The following is a 23,012-nucleotide window of genomic DNA, read 5'->3' on the forward strand; positions in this document are numbered from 1 at the left end:
TTGGGAGGTGGAGGTTGCAGTGAGCCGAAATCGCGCCACTGCACTCCAGCCTGGGTGACAAAGCGAGATTTCGTTTCAAAATAAAAAATTATAATAAAGAAAGAAAGAAAAAAAAAGAAAAGTCAGATTCATGATAAGCTTGTCCCAAAGCCTCAGGCACGATCGATAGTCCATTTTAGGGTGCTGCCTGACTCCTCTTCCATCTCTCCGCCTTTGGAGAGCAGATATCTGTCCATGCTTCTTCAAAGAGTGGAATGAGATCCCATCCATCTGTACATGTTTTCAACAGTAGCTTATGGAATGCTTCCTGCGTTCAGGGAGCTCTTCTAGGTACTGAGGAAGTGACTGTGAATGACAATAGACAAAACCAGACTGAGATAATGGTATGTAAAGTGTGATATGAATATGGGGGTCAGGCTCGCTCAATGCTTTTGCCGTTTCCATATGGGATGATTCCAACAAGCTACTTATAGTCAAGCTGTTAGAAATAAAGGCTTCCTTTTCCCTCTCCAGCTACCCCAAAAAATCTGGGTCATTCATCATTGTTGTTCAGTTTGCACTGAGCAGCCCCAGTTAAGTGAGCTATGGTTATACTGAAATATCCACTTGGCCACGAAATGAGTGAAGGTGGGAGGTTCCTCCTGCTAATTCTCCTCACCTTCCAATACACTTCCTGGCAACCCCCAAGCGGAAAACCTTACCCTACTGTAGGCCCCCCTCCTCCCACTCTTCAAACGGCGGCGGCCCCAGCCAGGAGCGGGCTGCAGACCAGGGCCAGCCCCAGGGCCTCCGGGGTACCCCCTCTCTCTCGCGAGGGTCCCTGCCGTGCCCCGACTCGCCGCTGGGGGGCGCTGCGGCCCCGGCGTAGGAGCCGCCGGCGGGGCGGGGCGGGGCCGGCGGGACTGGGTGGAGGGCCCTGCGGCGGCGGGCGCGGCGGGCTCGGCCACAGGTAACCCGCAGGAGCCGAGAGCGCTGCCTGGCGCGCGGGCGGCTGGAGGCACGGCGCTAGGCGGCGCCGAGGCCCTGGGGCCGCCGGAGCCAGCGGGAGCCCGTCCCCGTCGTCGCCCCTCGCCCCCACCCTGTCGCCGGCCTCGGTCCCTGCGGCGCGGACGTCCGGCGCGGGAGAGAAAGGTACCAGGCGACCTCGCCGGCTCTCTGGGACCCCCGCTTACACCGGGGTGGGCGACTGAGGTCGGGGAGGACGCTGTCGGGGGAAGGGGGCGCTGCTCCTTCGGCACCCCAGGATCGCCGACTGCCCGCGGGGGAGACCCGGACACTGCGTCTCGCCCCCTGGTCTGCGGCCTCCAAAAACGCCCAGCGCGAGGGGTTACCCCCCGGGGCGCCTCCTTCTTCTCCTGGCCTCAGTTGCCTCACTGGAATATGGAACTTCGGGCGAGGGAGGTGGAGAACTTTCTTCTGGGGCTCGTCCCCTGTTCTCCTGCTCGCTTGCAGTTTGAAGGGAGGGCGGTGGGGGCGGGGGTCCGAGTACCCCGCGGTCTGCGGCGCGGAGGAGGGTGGGTCCCGGGCCTGCGGCCGCCTCCAAGTGACCCCGTCCCTCCCCGCCCTGGACGACCGCACTGGGGTGCAGGCGCAGGAGGAGAGGGGCCGATACTCCTTAGGAGCCCCATTGGCGAAGCCTCAGCAAGTGGCATCTCCCGGGGTCCAGGGAGCCGGCGTGCTGTCTGGTTTGGGTCCAGACATCAGCTCACCCGAGCTTATCTTGGGCATTTAAGTGTGTTGCTTCCGGTAGATCTCGGGGACAGGAGGGGAAATGCAGCATTGTTTGTGACCCGAGAGGGACTCGAATGCCTCAAAGCTGGTCAAGAATGTTTCCCCCGCGAGGTAGCATGAGATGGGTCACGTGGTAGTAAAGAGCCACTTTGGGCCTGTGAGATGGAGTTCTGATTCCACCACTTGTTAGGTGTGTGACTTTGGAAAACCCACTACTTTAAACCTCAGTTTTTAGAACTCTAAACTGCAGGTATCGTACATAACCTTGTAGTATTGTGTTCATGCAGTGAAGTGATGCGAATGAAGTGCTTGGCATTGTACTCTTGTGTGTTGGACACCTTGTTTTGCAAACCTGTTGGATGTTGAATTCATTCATGCTTAGGTTCTGTTAGGCCAGTGTAAGTGGAAAGAACTTGGGCAATGAAGACAAACACAACTGGGTCCAAGGTGGTCCCATCCATGGTGTACTGATTGGGGATTTCTCATCCGCAAAACACCAATAGCAACCTTGGCAGGGTTTTTGTTGTTGTTTTGAGACAGTTTCCCTCTGTTGCCCAGGCTGTAAGCTTTGAACTCCTTAGCTCAAGCGATCCTCCCACCTCAGCCTGGGACTACCACACCTGGCTAATTTTGAATTTTTTTATTTTACTAGAGACAGAGTCTCACTGTGTTGCCCAAGCTGCTCTCGAACTCCTCCTGTCTCAGCCTCCCAAAGTGTTGGGATTACAGGTGTGAGCCACCATACTGGTCTGCAGCCTTGTTCTTGAGTGTGATAGGTGTGTCTATACCGATGCGTGTTACACTTTGTCATCTTTAGTATTTGTTTAGCATATGGTAACAAAAAATCTTTTAAAAATTAGGGATACAAATTAAAGCTGGGGAGCATTTTCTGCCCTCTAGGTCATACTGGAGATGGGGGAAGGGTAGAAGAGGGATGAAGAGGAATTAAAGAGACCAGAAAACAACTAGTCGCAGTGTTGGGAGGTATAAACCAATGGTAATTTTTTTAAATGCGAATTTGTTAACTCCTTGTTTTTTCATGGTGGCACCGAAAATTAATCTTAGTCTCCCACTTAAACTCATCAGTCTCCCCAAAGCCTTTCCAGATAAGCATATGCTCTGTGTAAAAGCAGACTGCCTGCGATCCAACTCAGCTTACAGACAAGGCACACTTCCAACTCCCAAGGCCTCTTTCTTGTATAGAGATACTGGTGCTGCCACTGTGAAATACATCATACACTCAGACAGTATAAACCTTAGAGTGCAATGTAAAGAATAACAATAGATCACACTGAAGTATGTGTCACCCGGCTGAAGAACTAGAACATCCCCAGGCCCCTGGAGCCCCTGAGTACCCCTCTCCATGGCCATCCACTCACTTCTCACCTCCCACCCAGGGAACCACTATTCTGGATGTTGTGTTAATTTTTTCCCTTGCTTATATGAAAAACCCTGAGGAAAGGAAGTTTCCCAACAAGCATTTCCACAATAACCTGGATCGTTCTTTTTTTTTTTTCTTTTTTCTCAACGAGCATTATTATTGAACTTAAAAGCAGGCTATTGAGGGTAAGATAGAAACGACAAAAAAGCCGAAAGTCTTAAAGTAGGGGGATCTTTGAGTCTCTGTCTTTTTCCAGGTTTCTCCTGTCTCCCTGGCACGGATCCCGAAGGTGTGTTCTGTCTGTGTAGGGGAGACCCAGTCTCTTCCAACATAGCTTGGAGGCTGTAATTTTAAAAGCTTTGCTTGAGTCCCTAAGAAGTGGGAAAACAGTAATTTGGGTGCATGTGTTTTAGAAGTTTTTTTAAAATGCAAATTATCCAGAAGGCATTGTGTGGGATTTGAAGGATTAAGCTAAGAGTGACCTTTAAAAATGGTTTTAACAACCCAAATTCCTCTTTTCCTGGTTGGTATGTTTGTGTTACGGTCTTTAAGTTATTTCTTCAAGGTCACATGGCTTTCCTTGGTGAATCTTACACTATTCTATTACTTCTTGGTTAAGGCAAAGATTCCGAAACTTGGTTTCATGGAGCCCTTAGTGTCTGAGTAATTTTTTCACGATTCCCCTAGGCTTCAGTAATTAGTAATTTTTTCATAATTCCCTTAGGCTTCAGTAGTTAGTAGTTAGGTTCAGACAACTGAGTATTTACTTAGAAGTTGTTTGAAAAAATAACATATATAAACTGAGAGAAAAAAATATTTTATGTCTTTTAAAGTCACAATTACTAACCGGATGTGTATGCCTGTACTACTTCTCAAACCTTGGGATCGTGTTGGACACTGCCACTCTCATTTCCTGTTTCACATTAATATTTCCGCTGCATTTGGCTTTTATCACAGCAACCACAGAAAACCCAGCTTTGCAAAGATGTATTGTCATGGATAGGAATGTAACATGATCTGCTGTTGAAACTGCAAACTACCTCCAGTTAGTAGGTTCAGCAATGTCCAGACATGTTCGGTATACTGTTTTCCATGGAAATTTTAGAATTTTCTGCATTGCCCGTTTGAATTTGCTATAGTTGCAAAACACCCAGTCAGGGGGTCCAAAATAGTAAACTTTGAAAACATTATGCTAGGTGAAATAAGTTAGTCACAGAAGGGACAATATTATATGATTCCGCTTATATTGGGTGCCTAGAGTAGTCATACACATGGAAACAGAAAGTAGTTCCATGGTGGTTACCAGGGGCTAGGGGGAGGACAGAATAGGGAATTCATGTACTATTTTTGCAACTTCTATGTGAGATTAATATTATTTCAAAATAAAGTTTTTAAAAGTTTTTTAAAAACAAGTTCTGTTGATAGTGCCCCACTGTGGGACTGTACCAAGGCACTGAGGTTAGGGACAGCAGCAGAGAAAAACTTAGGGGTGACATTACCTCTGTTTCCCAGCTCTTCCTCATCCCGTCAAGGGGGAAGAGATGGAAGAAATAGCTATGTTCTCTCTTTTTTATAGGGAAGTGTCTGCATTATTTACTAGTGGTTTCCTTTATAAACCTGAGGATCAGCTATTAAATTTCCCACTAAAACAAGAATTCTTAACCTGGGGTTCAGTGGTGGGCTACGGATACTCTAAGATCTCCCGAAATTATGTATAAGTATTTAAGTGAATGCTCTTATGTATGTTTGAGGGGGAAGAAGTTCCATAGCTTTCATCAGATTCTCAAATGGTTTCCTAAGTCAAAAAAGGTTAGTAAGCACTATAAGGAAATATTTACAGAGCCCTACCCACACCCACCCCATAAAAGGCCCCTTTATTTGGATGTCTTATCCCGTTTCAGTTCTCTCTTATATCTTTCCCCCACCAGTTACAAGAGGCTTTCTTTCTGCTCAGACCTCAGATAAGCCTGACCAGTTCTTTTTCCTCAGAGCCCCCAGATATTCATCTGGATCCTGAAAAGTCCAGGACCAATTCCTCAAGAGCCACAGGAAGGCCTAGAATGAACATCTTGGAGTTCTGTATAGGGCAGATGTGAAACTGAAGTCTCACAACTGCCACATCTCTCTCTGCCCTCGTTAGGGTCCAGAAAAATATGAAGTAAATGATAATACATGAGGTACACAGCTTTGGAAAAACTCATGAAGATGGTACTGAATGACTGAAGTCCAGTACATTCTGCCTTGGGGGAGGCAAATTTAATTTTAAGAGTATCTTCTGATTTACACTTTATGTTCCAAATGTCTTCTAAATATAGCATATAATACATCCTACCTTGTTTCATATGCTGTGATATAGGTGAGCTATAGCATTTACACAGTGTTAGAAAAGATGTTAAATGTCAGAATTTACTTAATAAATAGGTCTCTACTCATTCAGACTGGTTTCATTTTATTTTATTTTTGAGGCAAGGTCTCACTGTCACTCAGGCTAGAGTGCAGTGGTGGGATTTCGACTCACTTCTACCTCTGCCTCCTGGGTTCAAGCCATCGTCTCACCTCAGCCTCCTAAGTAGCTGGGACTACAGGCACATAACACCATGCCCTGCTAATTTTTGTATTTTTGGTAGAGACAGGGTTTCACCTTGTTGCCCAGGCTTACACTGGTTTTAAACTCAGATGAATGGGGTAGGTAAGTGGCAAAAATGATAACCTGCAAGCTCTTCTTACACATATGATTCCTCAGTATTTGCTTTTATCTTAGAAATACCTCAATAAATCATGATTTGAGTCTTTCACCAATACAGGTATATTCTGGTAAGGTAGGCTAACTGCTGTAACAAACATTTCCAAACCTCAGTGGTTTAATCTAGCTCACACAAGTCCAAATCAGTTATTCCTGTTGGGCAGCTCTCCTGGGTAGCTGTCCTTCAGGTGACTCAGGGATCAAGGTTCCTTCCTTCTTGTGATGCCACCATCTTCATGTGGTCTCCAGAGTCACTGCAAGTGGGAAAGGAGTATGGCAAAAGGAAATTGTGTTGACTGCCTTCACCAGCAAGTGAAACACATCACTTCTGCTTACCTTCTATTGGCAAAACCAGTCACATGGCCCCACCTAGATTCAAGGAAGCTAGGAAATACAGTCCCTGGCTGGGCAACTGTTTCTTAGCAAAAATAATTTACTTTGGGAAAGGAATAGAACTCTTTGGTGGATGAGTAGCCATTTTTTTGTACAATAAGGTGCTAGTCTTTTTACTGGTCAATTAAGTGTAACTGCCTTTATGTAATTTGTTTCTCACTTTTTTTTTTTTTTTTTTGGACGAAGTCTCACTCTGTTGCCTAGGCTGGATGGAGTGCAATGGTACGATCTCAGCTCACTGCAACCTCCACCACCCAGGTTCAAGTGGTTCTCCTGCCTCAGCCTCCTGAGTAGCTGGGGTTACAGGTGCCCACCACCGTGCCCGGCTAATTTTTGTATTTTTAGTAGAGTTGGGGTTTTGCCATGTTGACCAAGCTGGTTTCGAACTCCTGACCTCAAGTGATCCGCCCACCTCAGCCTCCTAAAGTGCTGGGTTTACAGGCGTGAGCCACTGCGCCTGGCCCTATTTCTCACTTTCTAAACATATATGTGTATGTGTATATATATGTATGTGTTTTTATATATATATATATACACACACACACTATATAAATAAAATGTTATGTCTTCATAGTGGAGGGTGTGGAGGCGACTTCCATACAGGAAACAAATGTATCATAATTGCCATGAGAGCAAATAAAAATGCCATTAAGCCATCTAGGTTCAGATATTTATTAGGGAATGAAGCATATTTAATTTACTCAGAATCATCCAACCATGTAGAGAATTGTACATTTGAGAAAGATGGAGCAGAGAAAGATTAGCAAAGGACAAGAATATGCATGTCTTAATGGCTTCGTTAATGTTATCATAAGAGTTTAAAACTACTTTAGGCTGCCGGCAATAGGCTAGGTATGAAACTTATTTCCCCTTCCAAAAAAAAAGTTTTTGCCATGGAATGTGTTACATAATCACAAAGCATATGTGCCACTTTTACTTATTTGCTCTTAAGGGAAAGTACAGTTGTAAAATTTGGATCTGTTTGTCTTATTTGTCTGAAGTAAATATGTGCCCAAGAGGGTGCACAGCATCAAATGGTAGACATTAAAGGATTGCAAGATCATGTGAAAGATCCCAAGACCCAGTTAGAGTCAGGGAGAAACTTCAGTAATGTGCACTAATTCTAGTAATGCTTCAGCGTCATTTATCCATTACTAGTTGACATTGGGCTGTTCTACCTAAGGAAAAGGCCCAAATAATTAAAATTTACCATCTTTTAAATCCTAATTTTCTTTTTTTTCTTTTTCCAAGACAGGGTCTCCTTCTGTCACCCAGGCGGGAGTACAGTACTGCAATATCGGCTCACTGCAAACTCCGCCTCCTGGGTTCAAGCGATTCTTGTGCCTCGGCCTCCTGAGTAGCTGGGGTTACAGGTGCGCCACCACACTTGGTTAATTTTTGTATTTTTAGTAGAGACGGGGTTTTACCATGTTAGCCAGGCTGGTCTTGAACTCCTGACCTCAAGTGATCTGCCCACCTTGACCTCCCAAAGTGCTGGGATTACAGGCCTAAGCCACCACAACTGGCCTTAAATCCTAATTTTAAAATAAAGTTTCCTGTTTCATGGTGCTCATATTGGTGTAGTGAAGGAAAAAATGTTTTTTCCTCTACTCTTGTGAGTTCTCAGCTGGGACCCCTGTAACAAAACATAGATTAACAAGAGAAAAACAAATGGAAGTTTATTAACATGTATATTTCATATATACATGGGAGAAAACTCTGGAAAGAGTAATTCTCAAAAAGATTTCTTACAACTCTGGCTTATATAGCATCTTCAACAAAGAACAGTGTACTTTTAGAGAAGTGACAAGACAAAGGAAAAATTCCTTGAGTCTTTAGTGATGGCGAGTTGTAGGAAGGCAAATACATGGGGAACTAATGGCAGATAAAGGCTAGTTAGTACAGTTTGTTATATAGATGCCTCTCGTGCCATCTCTAGGCTGATAAGGACCTAAAGCTGTCTTCTGTGATGAACCTTTATCCTTCCTGGTGGAAAGGGGAGAAGGGACACCTTTGTTAATTTATGTCCTGCTTTTAGGCAAAAGGGGAAGGCAAAGAGCTTTTCTTTTATCCACTTGTCAGTTGCCTTCAGCTCAAAGTAATCCTTATGCCAAAGTGGCATATTATGGGGTAGCATATCCTGATACTTTTCATTGGAATTAAAGATGCACTAGCTGGGTGTGGCAGTGAGCACCTGTAGTCCCAGCTATCTGGGAGAGGCTGAGGTGGGAGGATCGCTTGAGCCCAGGAGTTTGAGGTTGCAGTGCAATATGATCATGCCTGTGCATAGCCACTGCACTGCAGCCTAGGCAACATAGCAAGACCCCATCTCGGGAAAAAATATATATATATATATACACACACTAGACCAAATGTTGGCAAATTATAACCATGGCCAAATCCAGCTTGACGCCTGTTTCATTCCTTTGCATGGTGTCTATAGCTGCTTTCAACTGCAATGGCAGAGTTGAGTAGTTTCCACAGAGACTACCTGGCCCACAAAACCTGATGTATTTTACTATCTGTTTCTTTACAGAAAAACATTTGTTGAGGATGCCTTCACTAGATACAAAATTAGTATAACTCAGTTTGATAATAACTCTGTTCCTAGTTAGAACCTACTTAATCTCTGTGGCCCACTGTTATTTCACCTCTGTAGTGGGGATAAATGACCTTGAACAAGTGACTGAATTTATTTTCTCTTTTTCTTTCTCTCTTTTTTTTTTTTGAGACAGAGTCTCTCTGTGTCACCCAGGCTGGAGTGCAATGGCGTGATCTCAGCTCGCTGCAACCTCTGCCTCCCAGGTTCAGGTAATTATCCTGCCTCAGCCTTCTGCGTAGCTGCGATTACAGGCGCCCGCCACCACGCCTGGCTAATGTTTTTGTATTTTTAGTAGAGACAGGGTTTTGCCATGTTGTCCAGGCTTTTCTGGACCTCCTGATCTGCCCACCTTGGCCTCCCAAAGTGTTGAGATTACAGGCGTGAGCCACTGCACCCGGCCATATTTATCTTCTTGTTAGCTGTCTGTCTTCCAGTTAGCTTCCTTAGACCAATACTTCTCATACTTATCATGTATATATCAACAAAAAAAGCCAAACTCCTGTAAAGTATTTAAAGAGGTTTATTCTGAGCTAACTATGAGTGACCATGGCCTTGGTTCTCTTTTCTTTCCTTTTTTTTTTGAGACAGTTTCACTCTTATTGCGCAGGCTGGAGTGCAATGGCATGATCTTGGCTCCCTGTAACCTCTGCCTCCTGGGTTCCAGCGATTCTCCTGCCTCAGCCTCCAGAGTATCTGGGATTACAGGCATGTGCCACCACACCTGGCTAACTTTGTATTTTTAGTAGAGATGGGGTTTCACCATGTTGGTGAGGCTGGTCTCAAACTCCTGACCTCAGGTGATCTGCCCGTCTCGGCCTCCCAAAGTGTTGGGATTACAGGCGCACGCTCCCATGCCCAGTTAATTTTTGTATTTTTAGTAGAGACGGGGTTTCGCCATGTTCCCTAGGCTGGTCTCAAACTCCTGGGCTCAAGCAATCCACCTGCCTCGTCCTCCCAAAGTGCTGGGATTACAGGCCTGAGCCACTGTGCCCAGCCCATCAGCTTGGTTTTATACATTTGGGGAGACATAGATACCAATCAGGCTGAGTGAGGTGGCTTATGCCTATAGTCCCAGCACTTTGGGTGGCTAAGGTGGTCAGATTGCTTGAGCCCGGGACTTCACGACCAGCCTGTGCAACATGGTGAAAGCCCATCTATTTAAAAAAAAAAAAAAAAATTAGCCAGGCATGGTGGTGCATGTTTGTAGTCCCAGCTATTCAGGAGTCTGAGGTAAGAGGATCGCTTGAGCCTGGGAGCTCGAGACTTCAGTGAGCCAAGACTGGCACCACTGCACTCCAACAGAGTGTAAGACCCTGAGCAAAACCCTGTCTCAAAAAAAAAAAAAAAAAAAAAAAAAAGGCATCAATCAATACCTGTGAGGTGTATTGGTTTGGTTCAAAGTTTTTCTCATTGGCAATTGGTTGCAAAAGTTATTATCTAAAGACCTGGAATCGATGGAAGTCTCTGGATTAAGATAAGGGGTTGGGGAGGCCAAGGTTCTTCTTATGTAGGTGAAGTCTCACAGGCGGCCACCGTTAAGAGACCATAGATGGCCATTGTTTTCTGTTTAAGCCTTTAAAAGATGCTGGACTCTCAGTTGATCTCTTCAGGATGTGGAGGGACTAGAGGGGGTAAGATCTAGTTATGTTAATAGAGATTCTTTGCAGAAGCAATTTTTCCCCCACAAAAGATGGCTCTGTAGGGCCATTTCAAAATATGGCAAAGAAACATATTTTGGGATAAAATACTTTGATTTTCTTCTTTCTCTGTCATGTGATACTAGAGTCAGATTGGAAATTGGTACCTTATTGCTACAAAGAATCTGTTTGGCAGTCTTAAGATCTCTGTTTTAATGTTAATGCTGGTCAGTTGTGCATGAACTCCAAAAGGGAGAGGGTATAATGAAGCACATCTGCTTCCCCCACCCCCGCCTGTTTTTCAGGTTTCTTTGGAATCCCTTGGCTCAGGTGGGGCTGAGGGGGATCCATTCAGTTGGATGGGGGAGCTTAGAATTTTATTTTTGGTTTAAATGTAAGAATAATCTGGGGAATATATTAAAATTTGGGAATTCTCAGCCTTACTCCATAGATTCTAATTCACTAGGTCTGGGGAGGCACACATTTAACAATCACCTCAGATTCTGATGAGGTGACCTGTGGTCCACACTTTATTTTATTTTTTGAGACAGGGTCTCACTCTATGACCCAGGCTGGAATGCAGAGGTGTGATCATGGCTCTGTAGCCTCGACCTCTCAGGTTCCAGCGATCCTCCCACTTCAGCCTCCCATCTCAGCCACCCGAGCAGCTGGGACTACAGGCGCATGCCACTACGCCTGGCTAATTTTTGTATTTTTTGTAGAGATGAGATTTTGCCATGTTGCCGAGGCTGACACTCTTTAAATAATTTGAGTCCTTATGGCAACTTGTCTTTTGGTTCCTAAAAATAGTTTGTTTCATAGCTCTAGATAAAGTTCTTGTCTCAACCAGCATTGAAGCCTTGCCTATCTGCTAGGAGAGCTTGGAACCAAGAGGGGAATGCCCAGTGGCATTAATCATTAGCTTCTGGACAGAGCGGTAGGCTTGTCCTATAAGTCAGATCACTCACTGTCTGAGGTTACCTATAGAGATCTCTGCAGCTTCGCTTCCAAATAGAAATGATAGAAAAAGTTGGCACTGGGGCTTTAGTGAATGTGGATGGTTTATATCGGAGCTCGGTTTGCCTCTTGATGCTAAGACAGGACAAATTAAAGTTAAAATGAGCACTGTGGCCCTGGATTAGCCATCTTTTTAAAAAATCAAGGTAAAAGTTAATAAAAGAAAGAGCTTTGATAAGAGGAAGGACCTAAGTCCAGGCACTTTAAGAACAAACACTTGTTTGTTTATAATTTTTGAATCTCCAGAGTATACTGTCCTGAGTTACATAATATCTATTGAATGGCTTGCTCACTGAAGCCTTTGTTTTCCTCCATTTGCTGTTCAAAAACTTAGGAGAGAGCTGCAGATCGGTAATGAATAACAGCAAAACCCCCTGGCACCTGTTGGATTTTTATACAAAACCAAAAAAAAGTTAAAACTTGAAGGAAGAATGACAGAACCTCACATCTCCAGTACCTGATATGATTGAAGTTAGGTTGCTACTGTTTAGAAGCACTGTTTTAAAACTGAGGTTTGATGCCTTAAAACATTTTTCATCTTTGTTACCCTGCTGAAATAAAATCTAAAAGTTTCGTTGGGTGTAAGCCAGGGTATATTGTACTTTGAAATATAAACAAACATTTTATCATCCAATGACAGACTTATAACTAATTAGATATTTTCCTGTTGGGATATATCTGGGGAAATTGATTTCAAAAACTGTTAATAGGGACTTTAGAAATTCTACTTGAGGGCTCGGCACGGTCACTCATGCCTGTAATCCCAGCACTTTGCGAGGTTGAGGTGGGCGGATCACCTGATATCAGGAGTTTGAGACCAGCCTGGCCAACACGGTGAAAACCCATCTCTATTAAAAATAAAAAAATTAGGCAGGCATGGTGGCGCACACCTGTGGTCGCAGCCACTTGGGAGGCTGAGGCAGGAGAGTCGCTTGAACCTGGGAGGCAGAGGTTACAGTGAGCCAAGATCACACCATTGCACTCTAACATTAGTGAGAAGAGCAAAACTCCATGTCAAAAAAAAAAAAAAAAAATCTATGTAAGACTATCAAAGGATTCCTTTACATAATGAGCTCCCCTAGTCCCTAAATATTTAATATATAGGATAGCTGATTTTATTGTACTTTGCAGATATGTGTTTTTCACAAATTGAAGGCTTGTGGCAATTCTGTGTTGAGCATCTATCAATACCATTTTTCCAACAACATGTGCTCTCTTCGTGTCTCTATGTCGCGTTTTGGTAATTCTCACAATATTTCAGACTTTTTCATTATTATTATGAAAAATTGTTTTGGTGATCTGTGATTAGAGGTCTTTCTTTTTTTTTTTTTTTTTTTTTTTGAGATGGAGTCTTGCTCTGTTGCCCAGGCTGGAGTGCAGTGGCACGATCTCAGCTTACTGCAACCTCCGCCTCCCAGGTTCAAGTGACCTCCTGCCTCAGCCCCCTAGTAGCTGGGATTACAGGCACGCACCGCCATGCCCGGCTAACTTTTTTTTTTTTTTTTGGCATGGAGTCTTGCTCTGTCGCTAGGCTGGAGTGCAGTGATGCGATCTCTGCTCACTGCAACCTCTGCCTCCTGGGTTCAAGTGATTTGCCTCCCTCAGCCTCTTGAATAGCTGGGACTACAGGTGTGTACCACTATGCCCAGCTAATTTTTTATATTTTATTAGAGATGGGGTTTCACCATGCTGGTCAGGATGGTCTCGATCTCCTGACCTTGTGATCCGTCCGTCTCGGCCTCCTAAAGTGCTGGGATTACAGGCGTGAGCCACTGCACCCGGCTCAATTTTTGTGTATTTAGTAGAGACGGGATTTTTCTATGCTGGCCAGGCTGGTCTCAAACTCCTGACCTCAGGTGATCCTCCTGCCTTGGCCTCCCAAAGTGCTAGGCACAGGCGTGAGCCACCATGCCCGGCTGATCAGAAATCTTCGATGTTATTATTGTAATCATTTTGGGACAACATGAATCATGCCCATATAAGAAGGAGATCTTAATTAATTAATAAGTGGCTGTTCCACTGACCAGTTGTTACCCATCTCTCTCCCTCTCTTTGGGCATCCTATTCCCTAAGACACAGCAATATTAAAATTAGGTGAATTGGCCGGGTACAGTGGCTCATGCCTGTAATCCCAGCACTTTGGGAGGCTGAGGCAGGCGAATCACCTGAGGTTAGAAGTTTGAGACCAGCCTGACCAACATGGTGAAACTCCGTCTCTACTAAAAATACAAAGTTAGCTGGGCGTGGCGGTGCACGTCTGTAATCCCAGCTACTTGGGAGGCTGAGGCAGGAGAATCGCTTGAACCCGGGAGGCGGAGGTTGCAATGAGCTGAGATCGTGCCGTTGCACTCCACCTAGGCAACAAGAGTGAAACTTTCTCTCTAAATAAATAATAAAAATAAAATTAGGTGAATTAATAATCCCACAATGGCCTCTAAGCATTCAAGTGAAAGGAAGAGTCTCACAACTTTCACTTTAAGTCAAGAGTTAGAATTAGTGAGGAAAGATGTCCAAAACCAAGATAGGATGAAAGCTAGACCTCTTGTGCCAAAGGGCTAGCCAAGTTGTGAATGCAAAGGAAAAATTTTTGAAGGAAATTAAAAGTGCTACTCTGGGGCTGAGCACAGTGGCTTCCTCCTGTAATCCCAGCACGTTAGGAGGCTGAGGCAGGAGGATTGCTTTAGACCAGGAGTTCAAGATCAGCCTGGCCAACTGATATGGTTTGGCTGTGTCCCCACCCAAATCTCATCTTGAACTGTAGCTGCCATAATCCCCATGTGTCATGGAGGGGACCTGGTAGGAGGTAATTTAATCATGAGGGCAGTTACCCTCATGCTCCTCTTGTGATAGTGAGTTCTCATGAGATCTGATGGTTTTATAAGGGACTTTTTCCCCTTTTGATTGACTCTTCTCCTTGCTGCTGCCATGTGAAGAAGGAGGTGTTTGCTTCCCCTTCTGCCATGCTTGTAAGTTTCTGGAGGGCTCCCCAGCCCTGTGGAACTGTGAGGTAATTAAACGTCTTTCCTTTATAAACTACCCAGTCTTGGGTATTTCTTTATAGCAGCATGATAATTGACTAATATACCAACGTAGTGAAATCCTGTCTCTACAAAAAATTTAAAAATTAGCAGGGCATGGTGACATGCACCTGTAGTTCTAGCTACTCGGGAAGGCTGAGGTGGGAGGATCGCTTAAGTAAGCCTGGGAGGTTGAGGCTGCAGTGAGCTATGATTGTGCTACTGTATTTCTTTTTTTTTTTTTTTTTTTTTTGAGACGGAGTCTCGCTCTGTCGCCCAGGCTGGAGTACAGTGGCCGAATCTCAGCTCACTGCAAGCTCCACCTCCCGGGGTTACGCCATTCTCCTGCCTCAGCCTCCCGAGTAGGTGGGACTATAGGCGCCTGCCACCTCGGCCAGCTATTTTTTTGTATTTTTTTAGTAGAGACGGGGTTTCATCGTGTTAGCCAGGATGGTCTCGATCTCCTGACCTCGTGATCCGCCCGTCTCGGCCTCCCAAAGTGCTGGGATTACAGGCTTGAGCCACTGCGCCCGGCCGTGCTACTGTATTTCAGCCTAGGTGACAGAGTGAGACCCTGTCTCAAAAAAAAGGGAGGGGGGGTTATTCCACTCACTATACACATGAGTGACAAGAAAATGAAACAGCCTTGTTGCTATTGCTGATATGGAGAAAGTTTAAGTGGTCTGGATAGATTAAACCAGCCACAACATTCCCTAAAGTCAAAGCCTAACCCAGAACAAGGCTCTGACTCCTGTCAGTTGTGTAAAGGCTGAGAGAGGTGGGAAGCTGCAGAAAAAAAGTCTGAAGCTAGCAGAGGTTGGTTCATGAGGTTTAAGAAAAGAAGCCGTGTCTGTAACATAAAAGTGCGAGGTAAAGCAGCCAGTGCTGATGCTGAAGCTACAGCAAGTTATCCATAAGCTCTAGCTAAGATTGTTGATGAAGATGGCTATACTGAAGAATAGATTTTCAATGTGGATGAAACAACCTTGTACTGGAAGGAGAGTCCATTTAGGACTTTTTTTTTCTTTCTTTTTTCTTTGAGATGGCGTTTCACTCTTGTTGCCTAGGCTGGAGTGCAATGGCGTGATCTCGGCTCACTGCAACCCCTGCCTCCTGGTTCAAGCGATTCTCCTGCTTCAGCCTCCCGAGTAGCTGGGATTATAGGGATGTGCCACCACACCCAGCTAATTTTTTTGTTTGTTTGCTTCAGTAGAGATGGGGTTTCTCCATGTTGGTTAGGCTGGTCTGGAACTCCCGAACTCAAGTGATCCGCCCGCCTTGGCCTCCCAAAGTGCTGGGATTACAGGCATGAGCCACTGTGCCCAGCCCCATTTAGGCCTTTCATAGCTAGAAAAGACAAGACAATGCTTGGCTTTAAATTCCAAGGATAGACCAACTCTTGTTAGGGGCTAATGCAACTGATGACTTTAGTTGAAGCCAATTCTTATTTACCATTTGGAAAATCCTAGGACCTTTTAAGAATTATGCTACATTGGCCAGGTGTGGTGGCTCACACCTGTAATCCCAGCATTTTAGGAGACCAAGGCAGGAAAATTGCTTGAACCCAGGAGTTTGAGACTAGCCTGGGCAACATGATGAAACCCCATCTCTACAAAAAATAAAAAATTAGCCAGGTGTTGTGGTGTGTGCCTGTAGTCCCAGCTACTCAAGAGGCTGAGGTAGGAAGATCATCTGAGCCTGGAAGGTTGAGGCTACAGTGAGCCATGACTGTGCCACTGCACTGCAGCCTGGGTGACAGTGAGACCTTGTCAAAAAAAAAAAAAAAAAAAAAAAAAAGAATTATACTATGTCTATTCTGCCTGTGCCCTATGAATGGAACAGCAAAGCCCAGATGACAGTACATCTATTTACAGGGTGGTTTACTGAATATTTTAAGCCCACTGTTAAGACCTACCACTCAGAAAACAAGATTTCTTTCAAAATTATTGCTCATTGACAATGTACCTAGTCACCCAAGAGGTCTGATGGCATTGTACAAGGAGATTAATATTTTCATGCCTGCTAAACACAACATCCATTCCTCAGCCCATGGATCAAGGAGTTAATTTCTCTTTTCAAGTCTTACTTAAGAAATACATTTTGTAAGGCTATAGTTGCCAAAGAAAGTGATTCCTCTGATGGATCTGGGCAAAGTAAATAGAAAATCTTTTGGAAAGGATTCACCTTTGTAGATGCCATTAAGAACATTCATGATTCATGAGAGGAGGTCAACATTAACAGGGTTCCGAAGAGGCTGATTCCAACCCTTGGGTCACTTTGAGGGATTCACCACTTGATGGAGGAAGGAAATGCAGATGTGGTGGAAATAGTAAGATAACTAGAATTAGCAGTGGAGCCTGAAGATGCAACTGAATTGCTGCAATCTCATGATAAAACTTGAAAGACTGAGGAGTTGCTTTTTATGGATGAACAAAGAAAGTCATTTCTTGAGGTGGACTTGTGAAAGTTGCAGATACCAGATGAAATCACTTTTTGTCAGACCCAAACAAACTGGAGCCAGGAGAGCATGAAGGGGAAGGCTCATGTTTGCATAGCTGAGACAAAGGCTGTCTCAAGGACTTTCCGCAAATAATTCTTTCTTTAGAATTGCAGCAATTCAGACAAGATGCCCTCAAAAGGATACCTGCCCAGTAACGGCACTTTCACCAATGAACCTACACCATCTCTGAGTCCCTGAAACCAATGAGCTCTGTTTTCAAGCAGCTTATGTGAACCTCTCATTCCGCCAATAAAAGCTTCCCTTTACCCTCCCCTCTTCAGATGCATATGTGGCTTACCATTGTGCATCTCGGTTTATAATTCTTTTTTCTAACTCCTGAAGAAATTTAACATATTTGGAGATATGTTTTGGTTGAAAGAATCTATCCTGGGTGAAGATGCTGTAAATATTGTTGAAATGATGACAGAGAATTTAGAATATTACATAAAATTAGTTGATAAAACAACAACTGGGTTGGAGAGGATTGACTCTGATTTTGAAAGGAGTTCTGTGGATAAAATGCTGTCAAACAGCTGTTGCATGCGACAGTGAAATCTCAAAGGAAGAATCAGGCTGGGCGCGGTGGCTCACGCCTGTAATCTCCGCACTTTGGGAGGCCGAGGTGGGAGGATCACCTGGGGTCAGAGGATCCAAACCAGCCTGGCCAACATGGTGAAACCTCGTCTCTACTAAAAATACAAAAATTAGCCCGGTGTGGTGGCGAGCGCCTGTAATCCCAGCTACTCAGGAGGCTGAGGCAGGAGAATCACTTGAACCCAGAAGGTGGAGGTTGTGGTGAGCTGGGATCGCGCCACTGCACTCCAGCCTGGCAACAGAGTGAGACTCCGTCTCAAAAAAAAAAAAAAAAAGGAAAAATCAGTGGATTTAGAAACTTCATTGTTATCTTATTTTATGAAATTGCAACAGTCACCCCAACATTCAACAACGATCACCCTAGTCAGTCATTAGCCACCAGGCTTGAGACAAGACCCTCCACTAGCAAAAACATTATGACCTGCTGAAGGTTCAGATGATCATCAGCATTTTTAGCAATAAAGTATTTTTATTTTTGTTTATATATTTTTCAGATGGAGTCTCACTTTGTTGCCCAGGCTGGAGGCAGTGATGTGATCATAGCTCAGTGCCACCTTGAATTCCTGGGCTAAAACAATCCTCCTGCCTCAGCCTCCCAAGTACCTAGGACTACAAGTCTGCACCACTGCACCTGGCTAATTAAAAAAACAAAAAAATTTTTTTTTTTTATTTGTGTAGATGGGGTCTCACCAACTTGCCTAGGCTAGTCTCGATCTCCTGGGCTCCTGCTTTGGCCTCCCAGAGTGCTGGGGTTACAGGTGTGAGCCACTGCACCTGGCCAATAAGGTATTTTTAAATAAGGTATGCATGTTGTTTCTTTTAGACATAATACTATGGTGTACCGAATAGACTACAATATAATGTAAACATAATTGTTATATGTACTGGGAAACCAAAAATATTGTGTGACTCATTTTATTGTGATATTTGCTTTATTATGGTAGTCTGTAACCAGACCCACAATATCTCCAAGGTATGCCTGTATAATTCAAATTACTAAAATTCAGCCGGGTGCCGTGGCTCACGCCTATAATCCTAGCACTTTGGGAGGTCAAGGTAGGTGGATTACTTGAGCCCAGGAATTCAAGAGCAGCCTGGGCAACATGGTGAAACCCCATCTCTACAAAAAATTCAAAAAGTTAGTGGGGCATGGTGGCATGTGCCTGTGGTCCCAGCTACTCAGAAGGCTGAGATGGGAGGTTTACTTGAGTCTGGGAGGTGAAGATTGCAGTGAGCTGAGATCGCACCACTGCACTGCAGCCTGGGTGACAGAGTGAGACCCTGTCTCAAAAATAAAATGAAATAAAATTCAAAGTACATCCTCTTTTGAGGAGTTCATCCTTGTCAGGAAGGTAGGAATACCTTTGTGGACTGCATTCTCTAAAGTTTGCAAAATAAACAGCCATCTTCTATTATTAAAATGGTAGCTCTATATCATTTCTTTCTCCCCTCCAAAATGTGTAATAGGTCTAATTTCTCTCTAGAAAACATAATTTCTTTCCATTTTATTACTAAATCCTGGAGAAAAGGAGGCCATTTTGAAGAAAACAGAGCTTGCAGCTTTAAAAACTAATTGTTATTTTGATATACCAAAACCCAGTTTTGCCTTTATGCTCAGTGCATTTCTGTCATTGTACATCCTAAAATGACTAATTTATATTCTTCCCTTGATACTTAAAGAGTCGAAAACCCTAACTGTACTTATAATTGACTGGTTGTGTTAAAAGTGACCATGTTTTTGTGCATCTAAAAATAGAACATAAAATATTGTATCCGATTTTGCTCCAGGACTTCTGTGGTTTCTTATTACAACCCCCTCTGCTACTCTTTTGAAATTCCTTTAATGTCAGGGACATTTACTTTAAGAGTAAGATAATAAATCTTAAGAGACTTTTAGGCTGGGCACAGTGGCTTACACCTCTAATCCCAGCACTTTGGGAGGCCAAGGCAGGAGGAATGCAAGAGGCCAGGAGTTCAAAACCAGCCTGGGAAACAGCAAGACCCCAGTTCAGCACCACTAACAAAATTAGCCAAGTGTGGTATTCCCAGCTACTTGGGAAGATGAGGCAGGAGGATTACCTGAGCCCAGGAGTTGAGTCTGCAGTAAGCTATGATTGCATCACTGCACTCCAGCCTGGTCCACAGAGTGAGGCCCTGTCTGAAAACAAAACAGAAGACTTTTGGTATATGTTGTGAATTTACTAGCTAAGTAAATTGGATGGAGTTAATATCCCAGTTACTTAAAGTTATTCTTCTTATAGTGTTAATGAAAGATAGGTACAAGAGAAAACATTTTCCCCAAATTTAAGCAAATAGAAGCTGTGTAACTCGTGATGGATTTTGTATGAAAAAACAACATCAGAAGCTATTCAGATATTTAAGTGAGGGGGGAAATGTTATAATACTAAATCTAGAAGGGAAACCAAAGTATTGATTGTAACCTACTCAGATGTCATAAATCCACAGCAGAGCTGCCTGAGCCCCACAGAGTAAATGACATTTATTAAGACTGAATGTGTTGTTATACTAGGATCAGGGATGCAAACTGTTTTACTATTCTCTGCAAAGCCTGAACCCTCCACTTGAGAAATAATTTAAAAAAAATTTTTGAAGCCAGTGACTCTCTTTTGGCCTGACAATTTTTTTTTCTTTCTGATTAACAGTAAGTAATGTATCTTAAATCCCCAGGCCCCACACCCAGACCTGGCTGAATTACCTCACTTGGAAACGGACAATAAAGATGCCCTTTACGAGAAGTCTGTTTCATGAAAGACTGGCAGGCTTTAAAGAGAGGAGTGTAAACCTGGCGGCCCGGAAGGCCTGGGTTCTGATTTCATGTCTGACAGCAGCCTTTGTGCCCTCTGCCAAGTAATTTTCTGTGGCTTTTCTTTTCTTTTTACTTAGAAAGGTGACCGCTGGACTGATGGTTCAGACTGGTCCTCATGAACTAGTCTGCTGCTCCCATGGATTTAAGCCAGTGACATTATTTTAGCCTCACAAATTTTCATAAGGAAAATACCCTCATAAAACCATCTCTCTGGTCAGAAATAGAACTTTGCCAGTCACCCCAGAAGCTCCTCCTTGTTTTCCATCCCAATTATCATTCCCTTCCTCCAGAAGTAACTACAGGCAGTTCTTGCTTTGCACAGCATTGTGGTAGTGTAAAAATGATAGTTCATGCTGAAACACTGATAAGCTATCCTAATAATCAGTGGGAAAAATTGTGACTGTTCTGGAACCTTTAAAAATTTTTGTCAAAACATTAAAAGCCCTTTTACTCTCTGTTATAATTGTACAGGGAAGTGAAAACATAGTAAAGTGTTGTACCCTGTAATTTAAAACATTACCAACACTGAGAATAGAAGATTTTATTTCTTTGTAAAAACTTACCAAGAGTAGTTTGAATAGTGCTTGCCTTCTTTTTTCTCGTCATATAACGTATGATATACAACAGGCATCTTTTCTATGCCTTGATGAATTTTTATACTCCTTTTGAAGTTTGGATCAGCTTCCAAGTTTTATACTTTGTGCTTTCCACGTTGGGAAGTGCCTCCAAGAGTTCCTTTTTTTTGAGACGGAGTCTCACTCTGTTGCCTAGGCGGGAGCAGTAGCGCGGTGTTGGCTCACTGCAACCTCCGCCTCCCAGGTTCAAGCGATTCTCCTGCCTCAGCCTCCCGAGTAGCTGAGACTACAGGTGCACGCCACCATGCCCAGCTAATTTTTGTATTTTTATTACTTTTTTATTTTTATTTTTATTTTATTATTAATTAATTAATTAATTTATTTTGAGACAGAGTCTTGCTCCATCGCCCAGGCTGGAGTGCAGTGGCATGATCTCGGCTCACTGCAAGCTCCGCTTCCCGAGTTCAGGCCATTCTCCTATCTCAGCCTCTGGAGCAGCTGGGACTACAGGCTTCCACCACCACGCCTGGCTAATTTTTTGTATTTTTAGCAGAGACGGGGTTTCACCATATTAACCAGGATGGTCTCGATCTTCTGACCTCATGATCCGCCCGCCTCGGCTTCCCAAAGTGCTGGGATTACAGACGTGAGCCACCGTGCCTGGCCAGAGTTCCTTTAATGCGAAGTTTTTGCTGGTGTCATTTCTTCATTTTTTCATCTCAACCACTTTTCTCATGTATGTCAGTAACTTTTCTTTATGAAGGTCTTATAGGTGCACGTCTAGAGTCTTCGCGTGGTGGTGATGCCGACATTCCCATGGTCAGCTATTTCTATTATATGTAACTCTGTTTACATTATATTCATATTTTACTTCCAGTGTTAATCACTTTTCATTTCTTTGCTACACTTTCATCTTTGTTGGCCATTTTCTTCCTTCAATTTATTCATTTTGTAAAATGTTATATGGGTTTATCCCTGGGAGATCAGGAAGCAACACAGATACTTGGTTTGCTCTCTGTGCAATAACTGAGTAACAGATGCGGAGTGGCCAGTCATAGACTTGGAAAGGGGTGATGTAGTTGGTCACTGATCATGATGCACATCTGTTAATTACATAGTGATCTGTGGCCAGAAGAGCTATTCGTGAAGTTTGTGCTTCATGTTGTTTCTCAAAGTTAATTCAATGTGGTAAGTGAAATTTGAGGTATGTCATTGGGGCACTGCTGTAGTTTAACTAAACTGGAATTGAAATTGTACATATTGGAATCATGTAAAGTGAAGACTACCTGCATGATTCTTTGATAGCAACATTTCCTTGTTTTTTTGTTTTTTTTTTTTTTGAGACAGAGTCTTGCTCTGTTGCCCAGGCTGGAGTGTAGTGGCGCGATCTCGGTTCACTGCAAGCTCTACCTGGGTTCACGCCATTCTCCTGCCTCAGCCTCCAGAGTAGCTGGGACTACAGGCACCTGCCACCATGCCCAGCTAATTTTTTGTAGTTTGTTTAGTAGAGACGGGGTTTCACCGTGTTAGCTAGGACAGTCTAGATCTCCTGACCTTGTGATCCACCCGCCTCGGCCTCCCAGAGTGCTGGGATTACAGGCTTGAGCCACCGCGCCTGGCCTGTATTTTTTTTTAATAGTTCTACAATGTACATTTTTAGATAACATAGTATGGTGTTGTCCCTTTAACTGTTTTTGTTGTCTTCTGAGGTTGGTTTGTTTGTTTGAGAGGGAGTCTCACTCTGTCACCCAGGCTGATGAGCAGTGGCACGATCTCAGCTCACTGGAACCTCTGCTTCCTGGGTTCAAGTGATTCTTCTGCCTCATCCTCCCGAGTAGCTGGAATTACAGGTGTGTGCCATGATGTGCGGCTAATTTTTTGTGTGTTTTTAGTAGAGACGGGGTTTCGTCATGTTGGCCAGGCTGGTCTCGAACTTTTGGCCTCAAGTGATCTGCCCACCTTGGCCTCCCAAAGTGCTGGGATTACAGTTGTGAG

General features: G+C 43.9%; 1 protein-coding gene across 3 annotated transcripts in view; it reads left to right on the forward strand.

Moving 5' to 3' along the window:
• Positions 1-914: 914 nt before the first annotated feature.
• The window catches only part of ANKRD6 (ankyrin repeat domain 6), a 204,172-nt gene continuing 182,074 nt past the window's right edge, over positions 915-23,012 (forward strand). The window contains exon 1 of one of the 3 annotated variants that reach the window (XM_003897904.5): positions 915-1,131. The gene's annotated coding sequence lies outside the window, so the exon portion shown is untranslated. The remainder of the gene's footprint in view (positions 1,132-23,012) is intronic. The other 2 variants (XM_009205657.4, XM_003897905.5) reach the window with 2 other exon arrangements.

Source organism: Papio anubis, chromosome 6 (genome assembly GCF_008728515.1).
Source record: "Papio anubis isolate 15944 chromosome 6, Panubis1.0, whole genome shotgun sequence".
Classification (NCBI taxonomy): Eukaryota; Metazoa; Chordata; class Mammalia; order Primates; family Cercopithecidae; genus Papio; species Papio anubis.